The sequence below is a fragment of the Balaenoptera musculus genome, chromosome 8 (assembly GCF_009873245.2).
Source record: "Balaenoptera musculus isolate JJ_BM4_2016_0621 chromosome 8, mBalMus1.pri.v3, whole genome shotgun sequence".
In the NCBI taxonomy this organism is placed as follows: domain Eukaryota; kingdom Metazoa; phylum Chordata; class Mammalia; order Artiodactyla; family Balaenopteridae; genus Balaenoptera; species Balaenoptera musculus.
In genome coordinates this window covers 87,702,000-87,723,617 of record NC_045792.1, presented here as the reverse complement: position 1 = coordinate 87,723,617, position 21,618 = coordinate 87,702,000, and the positions used below count along the sequence as shown (strand labels likewise).

At 38.5% G+C, this 21,618-nt stretch overlaps 1 pseudogene; it reads right to left on the bottom strand.

The window, feature by feature from the left end:
* Positions 1-20,860, bottom strand: part of LOC118899561 — a 42,716-nt pseudogene extending 21,856 nt beyond the window's left edge.
* Positions 20,861-21,618: the final 758 nt, after the last annotated feature.

Below are 21,618 nucleotides of genomic sequence, written 5' to 3'. Positions count from 1 at the left end.
CATAGTGGTTGCACCAATTTACATTCCCACCAACAATGTAGGAGGGTTCCTTTTTCTTCACAACTTCTCCAGCATATATTATTTGTACTTTTTGATGACAGACATTTTGACCAGTGTGAGGTAATACCTCACTGTAGTTTTAATATGTATTTCTCTAACAATTAGCAGTGTTAAGTATCTTTTCTTGTGCCTGCTGGCCATCTGTATATTTTCTATGGAGAAATGTCTATTTAGGTCTTCTTGTTTTTTTTAAATGTTTTGGCTGCATCAGGTCTTAGTTGTGGCATGCTGGATCTTTCATTGCAGCACATGGGCTCTTAGTTGCGGTGCGTGGGCTTCTCTCTAGTTGTGGCACGCAGGCTCTCTAATTGTGACCCATGGGCTCCAGAGCACGTGGGCTCTGTAGCTGCGGCACACGGGCTCTTTAGCTGTGGCATGCGGGCTCAGTAGTTGCGGTGCACAGGCTTAGTTGCCCCATGGTATGTGGGATCTTAGTTCCCTGACCAGGGATTGAACCGGCATCCTCTGCATTGCAAGATGGATTCGTAACCACTGGACCACCAGGGAAGTCCCCTTCTGCCCATTTTTGATTGGGTTTTTTGTTTTTTGATATTGAGTTGTATGAGCTGTTCGTATATTTTGAAAATTAATCCATTGTCAGTCACATTGTTGGCAAATATTTTCTCCAGTCTTTAGGTTATCTTTCAATTTTGTTGACAGTCTCCTTTGCTGTGCTAAATCTTTTAAATTTGAGTAGGTACCATTTGTTTATTTTTGCTTTTATTTCTTTTGCCTTTGGAGACTGATCTAAGAAAATATTGCTGCAATTTATGTCAGAGATCGTTTTACGTATGTTCTTTCTAGGAGTTTTATGGTATCAGGTCTTTTTTTTTTTTTTTTTTTTAATTTTTTTTTAAACTTTGGGTTTATTTATTTATTTATTTTTATGGCTGTGTTGGGTCTTCGTTTCTGTGCGAGGGCTTTCTCTAGTTGCGGCAAGTGGGGGCCATTCTTCATCGCAGTGCGCGGGCCTCTCATTATCGTGGCCTTTCTTGTTGCGGAGCACAGGCTCCAGACGCGCAGGCTCAGTAATTGTGGCTCACGGGCCCAGTCGCTCCGCGGCATGTGGGATCTTCCCAGACCAGGGCTCGAACCCGTATCCCCTGCATTGGCAGGCAGACTCCCAACCACTGCGCCACCAGGGAAGCCCGGTATCAGGTCTTATATTTAAGTCTTTGAACCATTTTGAGTTTATTTTTGTGTATGGTGTGAGGAAATGTTCTAACTTAATCGATTTGTATGTGTCTCTCCAGCTTTCCCAGTACCACTTGCTGAAGAGACTGTCTTTTTTCCATTCTGTGTTCTTCCCTCCTTTGGCAAAGATTAATTGACCATAGGTGTGTGGGTTTCTTTCTAGGCTCTCTATTCTGTTCCATTGATCCATATGTCTATTTTTGTACCAATACCACACTGTTTTGATGACTCTAGCTTTGTAGTATTGTCTGAATCTGGGAGGATTATGCTTCCTGCTTTGTTCTTTTTCTTCAGAATTACTTTGGCAATTCCGGGTCTTTTATGGTTCCATATGAATTTTAGGATTATTTGTTCTGGTTCTGTGAAAAATGTCATTGGTAATTTGACAGGGATCCCATTAAATCTGTAGATTGCTTTGGGTAGTATGGCTATTTTAACAATAGTAATTCTTTTAATTGAAGGGTATGACATATCTCTCTGTTTCTTTGAATCTTCTTCAATTTCCTTTATCAATGTTTTATACTTCTCAATGTATAGGTCTTTCACCTCCTTGGTTATTTTTTTTAATGTGATTTTAAATGAGATTTTTTTTTTTTTACTTTCTGATATTTCATTGTTGGTATAAAGAAATGCAACAGATTTCTGTATGTTAATCTTGTATTCTACTGCCTTGCTGAATTCATTTATTAGTTTGGATAGTTTTTGTGTGGAGTCTAGGGTTTTCTATATAGAGTATCATGTCATCTGCATATAATGACAATGTTACACGTTCTCTTCCAATTTGGATACCTTTTTTTTTCTTCTTGTCTGATTGCTGTCACTAGGACTTCCAATACTATGTCGAATAGAAGTGGTGAGAGTGGGCATCCTTGTCTTGTTCCAGAATTTGGCAGGAAGGCTTTAACCTTTTTACCATTGAGTATTATGTTGGCTGTGGGTTTGTCATAAATGGCTTTTATTATGTTGAGATATGTTCCCTCTATACCCACTTTGGAGAGTTTTTATGGTGAGTGGATGTTGAATTTTATCAAATGCTTTTTCTGCGTCTGTTGAGATGATCATGTGAGTTTTGGTCTTTTCTTTCATTAATGTGATGCATCCCATTGATTTTGCGTATGTTGAACCATCCTTGAGACCTAGGAATGAATCCAACTTGATCATGGTGTGCGATCCTTTTTGTGTATTGTTGGATTCGGTTGGTTAAATTTTTGTTGAGGATTTTTCATTTATATTCACTAAAGATATTGGCCTGTAATTTCCTTTTTTGTAGTACCTTTGTCTGGTTTTGGTATCAATGTGATGGTGGCTTCTTGTAAAGATTCTGGGAGTGTGCCTGCCTCTTCAATCTTTTGGAACAGTTTGGGAAAGATAGGTATAAGTTCTTTGTATGTTTGGTAGAATTCCCCAGTGAAGACTTCCAGTCCTGGACTTTCGTTTGCAGGATGTTTTTGTTTTTTTGTTTTTTTTAAATTACAGATTCTATTTCACTTCTAGTGATTGGTGTGTTCAAATTATCTGCTTCTTCTTGACTCAATTTTGGCGGGTTGTGTGTTTCTGGAAACTTGTCCATTTCCTCTACGTTGCCCAGTTTGTTGGCATGTAACTGTTCATAGTATTTTCTTATGATTTTTTTGTATTTCTGCAGTATCAGTTGTTATTTATCCTCTTTCATTTTTTATTTTGTTTATTTGGGTCCTCTCTCTTTTGTTGGTGAACCTGCTTAGAGGTTTGTCAATTTTGTTTATCCTTTCAAAAAACTACCTCTTGGTTTTATTTATCTTTTATGTTGTTATTTTGATCTCTATTTTATTTATTTCCTCTCTGATCTTTATTATTTCCTTCCTTCTGAATTTAGGTTTTGTTTGTTCTTTTTCTAATTCTTTTAGGTGGTAGGTTAGGTTGTTTATTTGAGATTTTTCTTATTACTTGAGGAAGGCCTGTATCGCTATGAACTTCCCTGTTAGAACTGCTTTTGCTGCATCCCATAGATAATTTTTAAGGTTGTGCTTTTCATTGTCATTTGTCTTGAGGTATTTTCTGTATTTCTCTTTGATTTCATCATTGACCCATTGTTTTTTTTTTTTTCAGTAGCATGTTGTTTAGTCTCTGTGTAATCGTTTTTTCCCCCATTTTTCTTTCTGTGATTGATTTCTAGTTTCATAATAGGGTGGTCAGAAAGGATGCTTGAGATAATTCTGTCCTTTTAAATTTGCTGAGGCTTGTTTTGTGTCCTAGTATGTGGCCTATCCTAAAGAATGTTCCATGCATGCTTGAAAAGACTGTGTATTCTGGGGGTTTTTTTGGATGTTTTGTCCTGCAGATATCAATTAAGTTCAAGTATTCCATTGTGTCATTTAGGATCTGTTGCCTTATTAATTTTCTGTCTGGAATATCTGTCCACTGACATTAGTGGGGTGTTAAAGTCTCCTACTATTAATATGTTACTGTCAACTTTTTCCTTTATGTATGTTAGTATGTTTTTATATATTTAGGTGTTCCTATATTGGGTACATATATGTTAATGAGTGTAATGTCCTCTTCTTGTATTGATCCCTTTATCATTATATGGTTTCCTTCTTTATCTTTCTTTATGAACTTTGTTTTAACACCTCTTCTGTCTGATATGAGTATTGCTACCCCTGCTTTCTTGTCATTTCCATTTGCATGAAATATCTTTTTCCATTCCCTCACTTTCAATCTGTGTGTGTCTTTTGCACTACAGCGAGTCTCTTCTAGGCAGCATATTATAGGTTCTTGCTTTTTTATCCAACCTGTCACTCTGTTTCTTTTGATCAGAACATTTAGTCCATTAACTTTTAAAGTAATTATTGATAAGTATGTATTTATTGCCATTTTAAGCCTTGTTTTCCAGTTGATTTTCTAGTTCTTCTTTGTTCCTTCTTTTTGTTTTTCCTTTTGTAGTTTGATAGTTTTCTTTTGTATTATGCTTGAGTCCCTTTATTTTTGCTTTTTGTGAATCTATTGTGTTTTTGATTTGTGGTTACCCTTGTTTTCAAGTATGTTTACCCATAACTATACCTACTTGCTTTAGACTAATAGTTGTATAAGTTCAAACACACTCTAAACGATCTATATTTTTTACTTTCCTCCCCCACATTTTGTGGTTTTGATGTCCTATTTTACATCTTTATGTTTATCCTTTTGTTGTTAATTGTAGTTATAATTGCTTGTACAAAAAATTTGTTTTTAATCTATATACTAGCTTATTTAAGTGATCTTCAATCCTTTTATATATTTGCCTCTCCTATTGTGTTTTCCCCTTTCCTATAGATTCTTGCTTCTTTTCTATTTAGAGAAGCTCTTTCAATATTTCTTTTAGGTTAGCTTTAGTATCGCTGTATTCTTTTAGTTTTTGCTTGTCTGAGAAATTATTATTTTCTCCTATTCTAAATTATAATCTTGCTGGATAGAGTATTCTAGGTTGCAGGTTTTTCCCTTTCGGGATTTTGAATATATCATGCCACTCCCTTCTGGCCTGCAAAGTTTCTGTAGAAAAATCAGCTGATAGCCTTATGAGGGGTTCCCTTGTAACTGACTCCTTGTTTTATCTTCTCGCCTTTAGAATCCTCTCTTTATCTTCACCTTTTGTCATTTTAATTATTATGTGTCTTGGTGTGAGTCTGTTTGGGTTCATCTTGTTTGAGACCCTCTGTGCTTCCTGTACCTGGATATATGTTTCCTTCTTTAGATTTGGGAAGTTTTCAGCCATAATTTCCTCGAATACATTTTCGATTCCCTTTTTTCTTTCTTCTCCTTCTGGAATTTCTATTATGCATAGGCTAATTTTATATTATCCTGTACATCTCATATGTTGCTTTCATTTTTTTCTTTTGTCTTTCTGTCTGCTGTTTTGATTGGGTGACTTCCATTATTCTATCTTCCAGATTACTTATTCATTCTTCTGCATTGTTTTGTCCGCTATTCACTGCTTTTAGCTCAGTTTTTATCTCAGCAATTGAGTTATCTAATTTTGATTGGTTCCTCTTTATAGTTTCTAGATCTTTGTTAAAATGATATATCCATAAACTTTCATAATGCTTTTAACATTTTTATTACCTCTATTTTGAACTTGGCATCTAGTAGACTGAAGAGGTCTATTTCATTGTTTGTTCTTTCAGGGGATTTCCCTTTTTCTTTTAATTGGGAGTAGTTCCTCTACTTTTTCATTTTAAATTTCTCTGTCTCTTTGAATTTAGGAGAATCAGTTATCTACTGTGGTCTTGAAGGGCTGTTTTTATGTGGGAACATCCCTGTGAGAGCCCAGTATTTTTGGTGAGAGGGCTGTTTTTGGTATGGATGCCTGCCACGTCTTTCCTCAGAGTGTGCTGGCCATTATCCCCTTGATAAGGAGGTGTGGTTTATGTTGTGGTGACCAGAGCCTGCACTGGATGTTGGGTGGGGTCTCCTGTTTGTTCTGTGGCTGTCACAGCCCTGTCAGGGGCAGGGTCTGCTCCTCGGTTCTTGAAGTAAAAACTCTGAGGTTCCAGTTCAGTAAGGCTCTGTTCCCTTAAGTGTGTTCTCTATCCCCAAGGAAGTGAGTGCTGAAGCAAGCGAGGCCCATGTGGTCACAGTGAACCTATGTGCCATCCATGCGGCATCCTCCATTTTGTTCAGAAGTAGCCCAAGTTTGTGTCCCGTGCTTTGTTGTGTTCCTCCCGGACCTAGTGTTAGCTTGGCACTGGGGGTGGTGATGTTGTGGATTCAGGAATCGAGGAGGTTGTGCCACCACCTAAAACTTGGGCTGCCTCTATGGTAGGACTCTCCCAGGGCCTTTCCACCCCACATCTGGCTTTAGGCTCTGGTGTGAAGTATGTGGGACTGGAGCACTCCCACTGGGAAATAAGCCCGCTGTGTACTCCTCCCCAGGGGCAATCTGCTGGGAATGTGCCATTGTGTGATGCCACCTGCCACCGGTGTGTGCACCGGTGGGTCCACTGCTGCTGGACCCACACCCACTCTGAGAGCATTGATAATGGGCTTCAGTGATGTCAGCCCTGCCCTCTGCCATGTGCTTGCTCACAAAGTCCCCCACCAGCAGAGCCACATACTGTCACGTGCAGCTGTCAATGTGGCTCCTACTGTGGACCCACACCCCACCCTGCCTGCGCTGATACTGGGGATCCTATGGAAGACCTGTGCCTTTCCCTGCATATGCTAACAATGGTGGCCTGGACCACACTCTAAGCCCTTCGTGCTATCCCTGCACAGCTAGACTGAGTCCTTTCCCAGGATCTGTCCACTGAAGTCCAAGTTTCAGTGTCTAGCCTCTACATGTACCAGCAGCCCCTCCCAGCATGTTTTGGGCTGTGAAATGCAGCAGCCTGGCAGCCATCAGCACTGGTATCTCTCCACTCTGATTGCCACCAAACCATCACATTCACACAAGGGAGACCAGGCCTCTTCAGCTACCTATCTGCACCGCAGGTCTCCCAGCTGGCAAAGGGAGTTCCCAGGGCACAGGTGGAAACATTTCCTCTTTCTCAGCTTCCTCCCAGGGGCACTAGTCCTGTCCTGATGACTTTTTTTTATTGTTGTTGTTCTTACCCAGTTACACGGAGATCTTTCTTACAGCTTTGGTTGTATGAGACCTTCTAACAGTTTTCAGTTGGTTTTCTGTGAGAATTGTTCCACGTGTAGATATATTTTTGATGTGTTTGTCAGGGGAGATGAGCTCCTTGCCCTTCTACTCCACCATCTTGATCTCTTCTACCTCATTTTGCTTTTATCGGTCGATCTGATTTGTAAGCTTTTCTGTGTATGTGGCTAGCCCAAATTTTATAATTAATATAGTCTCAAAATCCATACTTTCAATCTGACTCCAAATTCTAGGGTAGAGAATCTGATTGGCTCCAATTGTGTCAGTAGCCTGGCACTGATCCAGTTGTCCATTTTGGGGACATAGTTTCACATGAAGTATTAGAGGTACCAGGAGTCTACCCATGTGCTTATCAATGCAAAATGATGGGCTTAAAGCTGGAACTGTGTTTGATATTACATTTTATAAGTGTGTTCATCATGTTTTATTTTTATATTATCTACTTCACCTAGTGTAGAACTATGTACATAATGAACGATTTTTTTCTAATCCTGCCAATCAGAATCAGAAGTCAATCAATATTTATTGAGTACCTACTAGGAAATTCACACATTGCCATTTAATCCACAGAAAATACTCATGGAGCAAATATTAGTATCCTGATAATGTTGGTTATTTAAATACTGAGTCACAAAAATACTAAGTGACTTGCCCACAATCACACTACAAGTAGATACTAGAGGCGCCTCCTCGGTCTTACTGCAAAACCACATGCAGTCACCTTCTACTGTCAACCATTACCCACACTGCCACTAACCCATCGAAGGACCTTGAGAAAAATGTGGGGTAGATTTAAGAAACCCTGTAATTCTCTTCAGCTCTACATTAGTGTAGTAGCTAAGTGTATGGAACTCATATTGTGATTTTGGATTGGTGATCTAATCTCTGTGTTTCAGTTTCCTCATCTGTGAAAGGGAGATGAGGAAATTGAAATGTACTTTCTACATTTTTTTCTTTTTTTATTAAAGTATAGTTGATGTACAATATAGTGATTTGCAATTTTTAAAGGTTATATTCATACATTTATAGTGATTATGAAACATTGGCTGTATTTCCTGTGTTGTACAGTATAGCTTTGTAGCTTATTTTATGCATAATAGTTTGTACCTCCCACTCCCCCACCCCTATATTGCCCCCTCCCTGGTAACCACTAGTTTGTTCTCTATATCTGTGGGTCTGCTTCTTTTTTTGTTATATTCACTAGTTAGTTGTATTTTTTAGATTCCACATGTAAGTGATATCATACAGTATTTGTCTTTGTCTGACTTATTTCACTGAGCACAATACCCTCCAAGTCCATCCATGTTGTTGCAAATGGCAAAATTTCATTCTTTCTTATGGCTGAGTAGTATACCATTGTACATATATACCACATCTTCTTTGTCCATTCATCTGTTGATAGACATGTAGGTGGCTTCCATGTCTTGGCAATTGTAAATAATGCTGCTATGAATATTGGGGTGCCTGTATCTGTTTTAATTAGTGGGGTTTTTTCAGGTATATATCCAGGAGTGAAATTGCTGGGTCATATGATATTTCTGTTTTTAGTTTTTTGAGAAACTGCCATACTGTTTTCCACAGTGGCTGCACCAATTTACATTCCCACCAACAGTGTATGAGAGTTCCTTTCTCTCCACATCCTTGCCAACATTTGTTATTTGTGTTCATTTTGATGACAGACATTCTGACAGGTGTGAGGTGATATTTCATTGTGGTCTTGATTTCCATTTCCCTGATGACAGCAATGTTGAGCATCTTTTCATGTGCATGTTGGCCAGCTGTATGTCATCTTTGAAAAAATGTCTATTCAAGTGTTTGCCCATTTTTAATTGGGTTGTTTGTTTTTTTGATGTTGAGTTGTGTGAGCTGTTTATATACTTTGGATATTAACCCCTTATCATTTATGTCATTTGCAAGTATTTTCTCCTATTCAGTAGGTTGCCTTTTCATTTAGTTAATGGATTCCTTTGCTGTGCAAAAGATTTTAAGTTTAATTACATCCCATTTGTTTATTTTAGCTTTTATTTCCTTTGCTTTAGGAGACAGATCCAAAGAGAGATTGCTACAATTTATGTCAGAGTGTTCTGCCTATGGTTTCCTCTAGGAGTTTTATGGTTTCCAGTCTTACTTTTAGGTCTTTAATCCATTTTGAGTTTATTTTTGTATATGGTGTTGGAGACCATTTTCCTTTCATTCTTTTACATGTAGCTGTCCAGTTTTCCCATCACCACTTACTGAAGAGACTGTCTTTTCTCCATTGTATATTCTTGCCTCTTTCGCTATAGATTGATTGACCGTAAGTGTGTGGGTTTATTTCTGGGCTCCCTATTCTGCTCAGTTTATCTATGTGTCTGCTTTGGGCCCAGTACCATACTGTTTTTATTACTGTAGCTCTTTAGTATAGTCTGAAGTCAGGGAGTCTGATTCCTTCATCTCTGTTCTTCTTTCTTAAGATTGTTTTGGCTATTCGTGGTCATTTGCATTTCCATACAAATTTTCAAATTATTTGTTCCAGTTCTGTGAAAAATGCTATTGGTATTTTGATAGGGATTGCATTGAATCTGTAGTTTGCCTTGGGTAGTATGGTCATTTTAACAATATTAATTCCTCTGATCCAAGAACATGGTATATCTTTCCATCTGTGTCATCTTCAGTTTCTTTCATCAGTGTCTTATTATTTTCTGAGTACAGGTATTTTTCCTCCTTAGTTAGGTTTATTCCTAGGTCTTTCACTCTTTTTGATGCGATGGTAAATGGAATTGTTTCCTTAATTTCTCTTCATGATACTTCATATTTAGTGTTTAGAAATGCAAAAGATTTCTGTATATTAATTTTATATCCTACAACTATGCCAAATTCATTGAGCTCCAGTAGTTTTCTGGTGGCGTCCTTAGGATTTTCTATGTATAGCATCATGTCATCTGCAGACAGTGACAGTTTTACTTCTTCCTTCCCAATTTGGATTCCTTTTAATTCTTTTTCTTCTCTGAAGGCTTTGGCTAGGGCTTCAAATACTGTGTCAAATAAAAGTGATGAGAGTGGGCATCCTTGTATTTTTCCTGATCGTAGAGGAAATGCTTTCAGCTTCTGACCATTGAATAGGCTGTAAGCTGTGGGTTTGTCACATGTGGCCTTTATTATGTTAAGGTATGTTCCCTCTATGCTCACTCCTGGAGAGTTTTTATCATGAATGGATGCTGAATTTTATCAAAAGCTTTTTCTGCATCTACTGAGATAATCATATGGTTGTTTTTTTTTAACATCTTTATTGGAGTATAATTGCCTTACAATGGTGTGTTAGTTTCTGCTTTATAACAAAGTGAATCAGCTATACATACACATATATCCCCATATCTCCTCCCTCTTGTGTCTCCCTCCCACCCTCCCTATTCCACCCCTCTACACCTTTATTGGAGTATAATTGCTTTACAATGTTGTGTTAGTTTCTGCTGTATAACAAAGTGAATCAGCTATATGTATACATATATCCCCATATCCCCTCCCTCTTGCACCTCCCTCCCACCCTCCCTATCCCACCCCTCTAGGTGATCACAAAGCACCGAGCTGATCTCCCTGTGCTATGCAGCTGCTTCCCACTAGCTATCTATTTTACATTTGGTATTGTATATATGTCAATGCTACTCTCACTTCGTCCCAGCTTACCCTTCCCCCTCCCCATATCCTCAAGTCCATTCTCTATGTCTGCATCTTTATTCCTGTCCTGCCCCTAGGTTCATCAGAACAATTTTTTTTTTTAGATTCCATATATGTGTGTTAGCATATGGTTTTTGTTTTTCTCTTTCTGACTTACTTCACTCTGTATGACAGACTCTAGGTCTGTCCACCTCACTGCAAATAACTCAATTTTGTTTCTTTTTATGGCTGAGTAATATTTCATTGTATATAAATTGATACAGCCACTATGGAGAACAGTATGGAGGTTCCTTAAAAAACTAAAAATAGAACTACCATATGACCCAGCAGTCCCACTACTGGGCATGTCTCTTTTTGAATTATGAAAACCATGATTCAAAAAGAGACATGTACCACAATGTTCATTGCAGCACTATTTACAATAGCCAGGACATGGAAGCAGCCTAAGTGTCTATTGACAAATGAATCAGATGGTTTTTACTCTTCAATTTGTTAAGGTGGTCTATCACATTGATTGCTTAGCAGAGATTGAAAAATCCTTACACTGCTGGGGTAAATCCCACTTGATCATGGTGTATGATCCTTTTAAATGTATTGTTGGATTTGTTTGCTAATCTTTTGTTGAGAATTTTTGCATCTATGTTCATCAGTGATATTGGCCTGTAATTTTCTTCTTTTGTGATAACCTTGACTGGTTTTGGTATCAGGGTGATGCTGGCCTCATAGAAAGAGTTCAGAAGTGCTCCTTCCTCAGCAGTTTTTTCGGATAGTTTGAGAAGGATATGTTTTTTATTCTTGTCTAAATGTTTGGTAGAATTCACCTGTGAAGCCATCTGCTCCTGGACCTTTGTTTGTTGGGAGTTATTTAATTATTGTTTCAATTTCATTACTAGTAATTGGTCTGTTCATATTTTCTATTTCTTCCTAATTTTGTCTTGGGAGATTGTACATTACTAAGAATTTGTCAGTTGTTTCTAGGTTGTCCATTTTATTGGCATATAGTTGTTCATAGTAGTCTCTTATGATCTTTTGTGTTTCTTTGGTGTGGGTTGTAATTTCTCCTTTTTCATTTCTGATTTTATGGATATGAACCCTCTTCCGTTTTTTCTTGATAAGTCTGGCTAAAGGTTTATAAGTTTTGTTTATCTTTTCACTTTCATTGATCTTTTCTATTTTTTTAGTCTCTATTTCTGCTCTGATATTTATGATTTCTTTCCTTCTAACTTTGTGTTTTGTTTCTTTCTCTAGTTCCTTTAGATGTAAGGTTAGGTTATTTGAGATTTTTCTTGTTTCCTGAGGTTAGCTTGCATCTCTATAAACTCCCCTCTTAGAACTGCTTTTGCTGCATCCCATAGATTTTGTATTGTCATGTTTTTGTTTTCATTTGTCTCTTGGTATTTTCTTATTTTCTCTTTAATTTCTTAGTGACCCCTTGTTTGTTTAGTAGAATATTTTTAGCGTCCATGTGTTTGTGTTTTTTGCAGTTTTTACATGTAGTTGATTTCCAGTCTTATAGCATTGTGTTTGGAAAAGGTGCTTGATATGATTTCAATTTTCATAAATTTACTGAGGCTTCCTTTGTGGCCTAGCATGTGGTCTATCCTGGAGAATGTTCCATGTACACTTGAAAAGAATGTGTATTCTGCTGTTTTCAGATGGAATGCTCTATGTCAATTAAGTCTTTTTGATTTAATGTGTCATGTAAGGCCTGTGTTTCCATATTGATTTTCTGTCTGAATTATCTGTCCATTGATGTAAACGGGGTGTTAAGGGTCTGCAACTGTTATTCTGTTACTGTCAATTTCTCCTTTTATGGCTGTTAGTATTTGCCTTATATATTGAGGTGCTTCTGTGTTAGGTGCACATTTACAATTATTATACCTTCTTCTTCGATTGATCCCTTGATCATTACATAGGGTCCTTCTTTGTCTCTTATAACAGTATTTATTTTTAAGTCTATTTTGTGTGATGTAAGTATTGCTACTCCAGCTTTCTTTTGATTTCCATTTGCATGGAATACCTTTTTCCATTCTCTCACTTCCAGTCTTTGTGTGTCTTTAGATCTGAAGTGAAGCTCTTGTAGGCAGCATATATATGGGTCTTGTTTTGGTATCTATTCAGCCACTCTGTCTTTTGATTGTAGCACTTAGTCCATCTCCATTTAAGGTAATTATAGATATGTATGTTCCTATTGCCATTTTGTTAATTGTTTTGGGGTTGTTTTTATAGGTCTTTCTTTTCCATTCTTATTTTATTCTCTTATTTAGTGTTTTGATGACTATCTTTAGTTTTATGTTCGGATTCCTTTTTCTTTTTTGTGGGTATATCATAGATTTTTGGTTTGTCATTACCATGAGGTTTTACATAGCACTCTGTATATAAATGTGGTAGTTTTATGTTGCTGATCTCTTAATTCCAAATGCATTTTAAAAACCCTCCATTCATACTCTCCTCTCCTCATGATTACTGTTTTTGCTCTCATATTTTACATTGAATTACTTTTTGTATCCCTTAGCTGCTGATTGTGGATATAGATGATTTCACTACTTTTATTTTTTAACCTTCCTACTAGCTTTGTGTGTGGATGTTTTCCTATGTTTACTATATGTTTGCCTTTACTGGTGAGCTTTTTCATTTCATAATTTTCTTATTTCTAGTTGTGGCCTTTTCTTTTTCACTTAGAGAAGTTCCTTTAACACTTGTTATAAAACTGGTTTGTGGTGCTGAGCTCTTTTATCTTTTGCTTATCTGTAAAGCTTTTGATTTCTCTGTAAAATCTGAATGAGAGCCTTGATGGGTAGAGTATTCTTGGTTGTAGGTTTTTCCCTATTATGACTTTAAACATATTGTGCCACTCCCTTCTGGCCTGCAGAGTTTCTGTTGAAAAATCAGCTAATAGCCTTATGGGAGTTCCCTTGTATGTTACTTGTTGCTTTTCACTTGCTGCATTTAGTACTCTCTCTTTATCTTTAATTTTCATCATTTTAATTTCAGTGTATCTTGGTGTGCTCCTCCTTGGGTTAATCCTATATGGGACTCTGTGCTTCTTGGGCTTGGGTGAAAGTTTCCTTTCCCATGTTAGGGAAGTTTTCAGCTATTATCTCTTCTAATAAGTTCTCAGTCCCTTTCTCTCTATTCTCCTTCTGAGACCATGTAATGCAAATATTAATGCACTTGATCAATTTAAGACATCTCTTAAATTGTCCTCATTTCTTTTTATTCTTTTTTCTTTTTTTTTTCAGTGTCAGTGATTTCCACTACTCTGTCTTCCAGCTCACTGATCCATTTCTCTGTATCTTTTTGTATACTGTTGATTCTTTTTAGTATATTTTTTATTTCAGTTATTGTATTCTTCATCTCTGTTTGGCTGTTCTTTATATTTTCTAACTATCTGTTAAAAAATTCTGACTTTTCAATCTGTGCATCTATTCTTCTGAGTTCTTTTTTTTTTTTCTTTTAATTTTTTTAAGTGGTCACTTCTTAAGAGTTTATTTTTAGACTTTAATACATATTTCTTCTCTATTTTTTCATAGCAGTGATGCATTTCCCAGGGTTAATAATGCCAAAGGGGACCAGTATTAGGCTTGACGGTGTGATGCTGCTACCTGTTTAGCTATCCTTTCTTTCCTTTATTTAAAAAATAAATTTTTTTTAACATCTTTATTGGAGTATAATTGCTTTACAGTGGTGTGTTATTTCCTGCTTTATAACAAAGTGAATCAGTTATACATATACATATATCCCCATATCTCCTCCCTCTTGCTTTTCCCTCCCCCCCTCCCTATCCCACCCCTCTAGGTGGTCACGAGTTCTTTGATCATCTTTATGATCATTACCCTGAGCTCTTTCTTGGCTAGATTGTCTCCATTTCACTTAGTTGTTCTTCTGGGGTTTTATTTCATTTCTCGTCTGAAACATGTTCCTCTTTCACCTCATTTTGCCTAAGTTGCTATTTTTATTTTTATGTATGTGATAGGTTAGTTATGTTTCTCCACTTGGAGAAGTGCTTTTTATCAGAGATGTCCTATGTGTCCCAGCAGTGTACTGCCCTCTTCTAACCCAAGCTGTATGCTCTAGGTGTTACCCCTGTGAGGGCTGAGTGTGTCCTTCTGTTGTGGTAGGCTGACTATGTGCACAGTCTGGTAGGCTTGGTTGGACCCTGGTCTGGTTGGTTGCCAGACCCTGCCTTGTGCAGAGGCTGCCCGCTGTTCGTTGTTAGGGCCTAGTCAGGGGGCAGATTACTGCAGAACCCCTGGAGGCTCTGGGACTAGTGCTGGCTCATTGTTGGGCAGAGTTGGGTCCAGAAGACTCTGGGGCTGTTGCCCACCCACTGTTGGGTGAATCCAGGCCCTGGGGTGGTTAGTGCCAGACTACTGCAGGCAGAGCTGGCACCTGGAGTCTGGCTGCAGGACTCAGGCATCCCAGAGCTGTCATAATGCTGGGGGGGATGGGGGGGCGGTTCTTGACACAGGTGGTACAGAGGTCCAGGGTGTCCTAAAGCTTGTGCACGCCTGTAGGTGGGCAAGGCTGTGAGCCAGTTGATCCCAGGGCAGTGTCTGGCCTGCTGTGCACAGGCTGGGTCCTCAAGCTGTGGGAGTGTGGTTTTCTTGCATCTGGCATCTGCCCCCTGGGGGGTGAAGCTGGTCCAGAGGCTAGAGAAGGTTTTGTGGAGGGCAGAGCCAGTTCCTCTCCACTGGTGGATGGAGCTGGGTCCTGGCCCTCTGGTGGGCAGGGCTGTGTCTAGAGGAAGCTGTGGGCTCAGGAGGTCTTAGCAGCCTGTCTGCTGATGGTGGGGCTACGTCCCCACCCAGTTAGTTGCTTGGCTTGAAGCATCCCCAAACTGGTGCCTACAGGTTGTTGGGTAGGACCAGGTCTAGGCAGTAATGAGCTAGAAGGAGAATTCCACAATGGCAGCCTCCAGCACCAGTGTCCACGCGGTTGAATAAGCTCCCCAAAATGGCTGCTGCCAGTGTCTGTGTTCCCAGGGTGAGACGCAGCCCCCCCACCCCTTCCCACCTCTCTAGGAGACTCTCCAAGATGTAGGTTTGGCCCAGTCTCCTATCAAGTTATTTCTTTTGTCCTGGGTCCTGGAGAGTGTGAGATTTTGTGTGTGCCCTTTAAGAGTACAGTCTCTATTTCCCCCAGAAATTAAGCCCCACTGGCCTTGAAAGCCAAATGCTCTGGGTGCTTGTCTTCCTGGTGCAGGACCCCCAAGCTGGGGAGCCCAATGTAGGGCTCAGAACTCTCATTGCTGTGTGAGAACCTCTGCAATATAATTATTCTGCAGTTTGCAGGTGGCCCACCTGAAACTTGATTATATCGTGAGTCCACCCTTCCTATCCATCTCTTTGTGGTCCCTTCTTTGTCTTTATTTGTAGAAGATCTTTTCTGGTAGGTTCTGGTCTTTTTAATCAATGGTGGTTCTGCAAATCGTTGTGATTTTGGTGTGCTCATGAGAGGAGGTGAGCTCAGGGTCTTTCTACTCCACCATCTTGGCTGATCTCCAGTTTCTACATTATTAAATTGTTAAGAATTCATTGACACAATCAAGTGTCTGTCACATAGTAGTATAAACAGCTAAGAATTATTGAACATCTGCTCTGTGATAGGTGTATTCTAATTATTTTTCTTGGTTGACACTCTTAATACAATGACCCTATGTTATCCACTTTATACATAAGGAAAATAAAGCAGAAGTTTCCTGCTCAGTTTCACATATCCAGAAAATAATTGGGCCAGCATTCAAACCCGAGCAATCTGTTTCCCTAAAACTAGGGCTCTTAATTATGATACTACACTGCAAACCAAGAAATAGTTAAATAGCAGAGCTTCAGTAGTACTAGCTGTTCTTCTGATTTGTTCTATGATGATTCATATCACGTAACCCATGATCTTTCATGAATTATATAACTTGGTTCTATAATATGGATTGTTAATTTATAACCATCCCTTATAAAGTATGCATCAGAATCATCTTTGCATTTTTTTTAAACACAAATGCCTATGGCCACTTGTGACCTTGTGACCTTCTAAGGGTGGAGCAAAAACAAGAGTAATTTTAGTTAGCTTCACAGTTGATTTCCTGCTGAAGAACCAATAAATCTGTTTGGGGGGCCTTGTTCACCACAGAAGAGCTCACTTACTTTCTACATGAGACTCAACTTTAGTGCCAGTGAATTGGAATGCCCAAGGGTAGGGCCTGGGAAATTTAATAAATTCCCCAGACTAATGTTTTGCACAACAAAATTTGAGATTCATTGTCCTAGGTTAAGACTTAAATGGTCAGAAAAGTTTCTTTCCCAGTGAGGCAACAGGAAAGTCACAGACAAAAGTGCTGGCGATGTCTCCCTGTTCACTAACCCATCATCATGTGGAGCTGCCTGGCCTTCATCTTACCCACAGAGCAGAGCAGTTGCTTTGGTATCTTCCAGGTTAGGTGTGCTCCCCTAGCACAATCTATTGTTATGCATTTGGATTTTCTTTGGACAACCCAGCCCCTTCAGTGTTTCCTCAATCAACTAACAGTGAGAAAACTTAGGCTAGGGCATGTTAAAGAAGCTTCTAAGTCAGCCACAAGGTTTGCAGTTTTAATTTGATGTAATTCATAAATTACTGCTGTTACTGATTCTGTTGTAGCTGGCGAACCCTGCTGCTATATGAGGCAGCTGCCTTCTGTAGTTGAGGTGTGCCTGAATCCATTAATGGATGTCTTGGTCACAGATACAATTTTATAACAGGTGTCATTTACTTAGACTGACACTGCATGTGGAAATCCCTGCTGTTTCCCTTTTGCACACCAGTGAGATGAAGCTGTTTCTTTGCTGCACTCAAAGTTGTATTGCTGTCAGCTGATGATTCAGAACGCAATAGCTACCTTTTAAAAAAATTCCACTGGGAGACATTTCTCAGTATGGTAAAAAAATAACCATTTTTGCATCACATTTCTTGTGAAGCAGACCGAGAAACTTGTTATAATAACAAGAAGGGAAAGAATGATCGAATGCAAATTGTTACACATCTGAAGTCCAAATCCTGCATGGGCTTATTTCATAAGGAGCATTGTAGTGAAAGCTACTTCATTTCTTTTGACATTAACTCATTTTTTCAACTCTATTTTTTCTTAGTTCAAGAACAACAAAAATTTTAAGATACACCAATCATTTATTAGCAGGTTTTCAGGAACAAAAATTTTTAAATGGAAAAGGTGTATTGTATTTACATTCTATTGATTATAAAATACAACACAGACTAAGAAATATTAAAATGTTAAGAAGTAAAAAGTACCTTAAACCTAGCAAATATGGTACATTTATTATGATATTCTTTAGGCCTTTAAAAAACTTTGTCCTCAGTGGCCAAGAGTCAATTTATAATTGTGTTAAAAGGCCTAGGGATAATACTTCCAATCACAAATTAAATTTGATCGGCCTGAGTGCCAATTTGACATGCTGTGTATAATGTGTTCTATTATATTTTTCCTCTTTAGGGGAAAAAAAAAAACTTGTGAGAAAATAGGTCTGCTTATTACTGTCATTAATAGCTAACACTTGCTATGTGACTGGTACTTTCTAAGCATGATCTCATTAAATACACACAGAAATCCTAGGGACTAGATACTATCATTAACTCCTGGAGTAGTAATTAGTGCTATTCACCAAATGTTTCTTGCCATCCTCCTCCTGGGCAATTGATATGATTCCACTCCCCCAAATTCCCTGCCCCCTTTGATATTAGGCCTTTCTGTTGGCCTGAATCCTGAGTGACCATAATGAGTAGAATACCCTGTCCACCCACTTTGGACAGGAGAGGGAAATAAACTTTTATTAGGATACCGAGATATGGGGGTTGTTTGCTACTAGCATATAACCTATAATGTCCTGACTGGTATATCCTCATTTTCTATTAAGAACTTAGGGTCCTTTCTCCACTCTCATTACAGTCTCCGTTCTTCATTTCCCCCTGAAAATACAGTTCCTTACTGCTCTATTTGTACAGCTTGTTTCAATTCCTGCTCACCTCTCTAATTTCATGGCATAATTTTCTCAGCTCTTCTGAATACCTCCTTTGCAGTTCTCTCCAGTCTTTGATGTTCAATGGAAATCATCGCCCTAAAGTGGGGATGGGGTAGGAAGAGGTTTAAAGTTCCAAAGAAGATCTATTCTGTCACCCATCTACTGAAAGGTAAATGGCAGTGACCAGTTTCTGGGCCAGTCTTCAAAGAGAAACATCTTCATTTACTCCCTGGCTTGGGAAATAGGCTTATGGCCCCTCAAATATCATGGTCACTTTTTATTGTATATTAAGTTTTTTAACTATGAGTCACTTCTTTAAATGTTATTACAGGACTCTTTAACAATTCTGTCATTATAGTCATTGAGGGTCAAAGTAGAATTAAGCAAGTTGACCCTAGTGTTTGTTTAGATTTAAAAATCTAAACTGTGCCATTTTCTTATGTCTCAAACTTAAGCAATTTAGATAATCACAGTGCCTCAATATAACATGGGGATTATACTGGAACATACATTTTGAGGTCACTGGAAATATTAAGTAAGTTAATATATTAAAAATTTTGTACAATAAATTAGTTATTATCACTAATTCCCCCAATGTGGCAGACTGCAGAAGCTCCTAAGGTGAATAGAGCATGTCTTTGCTTTCAGGATCCTCACAGGGGAGGAAGGGACACACACAGATTATTGCAGTACAGTGTGTTGATTTTTATGATGGCTATAGGTAGGAAGGTATGTGAGCATGGAGGAAGGAGAATTTAATCTTGGCCGAGGGAACCAGAGGAAGCAAGATTTGAGAAGAAATCTAAAATTTAAGTCTTAGTAGGTTGACAAGGAAATTCCTGGCAAGAGGAATAGCAAAATCATGGAGTTCTAAGAGCGTAGGCTTAAAGTATAAGGAGAAGGGGTCATGAACAGAATCTGGAAAATTAACCAATGGTAGTTTGACACGTACTTGTGTGTGTGTGTGTGTGTGTGTGTGTGTGTGTGTGTGCGTGTGTGTGTGTGTGTGTGGTCTTTAGCTGTTTCTGTCTTGTATTTTCGGTTTTTATCTTAAGCTACTCTAAATCCTTTTTGCAAGAATGTGAGGTATAAAAACAGATGCTTTTAGACAGCAGTGCTTAGCCCTTAGCACCTCTGTGGGAGTTGTTTGACAGCCAGCAGAGAGTCAGGACAAGAGATGCCTAAAGGTAAGTGGTCCTGGTCATGAAGGAGGAACACAAGCACAGAGGAAGAGCACCGCTGGAATAAGCATGGGACCAAAGGTTAAGTTGGGCCTTTTCTACTTTTTAGTCATCTCTTGTAACACCTACACTTATTTTGCAATGTCTCTGCGCCATTGGTACAAATATTACTTAAGCATTCTTCTTTGTTTACGTCTAATACTATAATGTCTCATCTTCGGTAATAGTGTCAGTGAATTCAAAAGGTATGTATGTGCTGGTTGTACGTTTCTAATACACATTAAGATAAATACGAAACTAAATTTAAAAATGACTCCATTGCCACTAAAATCATGTCATTTATCCCACCTGGTACATTTATCACATTTTAGAGAAAAGTGTTCTTAACCAGTCATGAGAGAAGATCTTGGCTTGAAGAGAATGACGTGTGTACCAGCCCAGCTCTTTCTAGTCATAATGCTTTTCAGAACCAGCAGATTTCTGAAAAGGAGTTAAGTATACTGAGGGAGCAATAAGAAAGGGAGAAAGAAAGAATTAAAAAGAGTGAGAATAAAAGGGAAAACCCATCAGATCACTACACACCTACCTTGAGGCACTACAGCGTAGAGGTTCCGACAGTAAAATCTAGCAGCCACTGCAGGCGCTCAAATTCTCTCTCTGCTACTTGCGAACTATGTGATCTGAGCAAAATTTCTTACATTCTTTGTATCTCAGTTTTCCCATCTTTAAAACAAGGCTAATCATACCCCAAAAAGGTTTTTGTGAGGAGTAAAAGTTGACGATTGCAGGGTGCCTGAAGTGACGCCAAATAAGTGCAAAATAAATGTTAGGTAACATTATTCGTATTAGGTACACTAGTACCATAATGAATTCTTTAATTTAGGGCTTTTTGAAGCCTGCAAGGGATTTTTAAAAACTGCTCAACTGACTCAATAAAAGAAACTAATTCTACAGTTAGTTCTATATTTGAACGTGCCACAAACACAATTCAATACGGCCCAGGTAATAGTCTCGCGTTCAGGATGGTGAAAGGAAAACTTCTGGTCTCCATTGAGATCCTCTTCTTCCAAGTGTGATCCTCTGCCGTATCCCACACCAGAATGGACAGTGGCCCCATTCCATACTTGTCTCAAGGTATCCATGTTCGGATTGGCCACTTCCTTATTGCAGAGTATACTCTGTTTGCAGAAAAAATTTAATCTTTACACTTGCCCTGACTCAGAGTTAACTTTAAGTGCTACTTTAATCAGTTTCTTTCAGATCTGAGATGTTCTGTCTCCTTCACTTTGTAACTTAAGAATTATTAAGTTTAATTTGTTTGGACTTAAAGTTCTCAGCAATATTTACACTTTGCCTCAGGCTCCTCTTCTCCACCTCAATCGGCATTCTTTGATACTTGTCAGATTTTAATCCACACCATTTCTTGTGTCACATTTATTTCACTTTGGGGGCTCAACCCCCCTGTTCAAAAAAAGGATATAAACATTGCACAAAAGCAAGGAAGCCATTACTGTGCCTAAGTCATACAGCTCAACATCCTCTATAGCTGCTACTGATGGCATGTCTATTTATCCTTATCATTTATGAGGCTATGCTATGAGAACTCTCTCTCTAAGCTTTGTTTCCTTTAATCCTATGAAATGTCGCTAAACATGGTCAAAGATTCTCGTCTTTGACAAGTTTATGACAGCGCATTACTTATGATGACCGTGAAAGTATTTGCAAGGCAAATAAATAATATTTTAGAGAACAGAGTTTCACGGGGTATTTCTTCCCCTGGGTACCCCATTAAACCCTTATGCACCTTGAAGATGGAGTGTGGTCCTTTATAGATGCAAGAATAGAATTTTACTAAGTGATTGGGGAGTGTGGCGATTGTTAAAGAAACCAGGTCTATTCA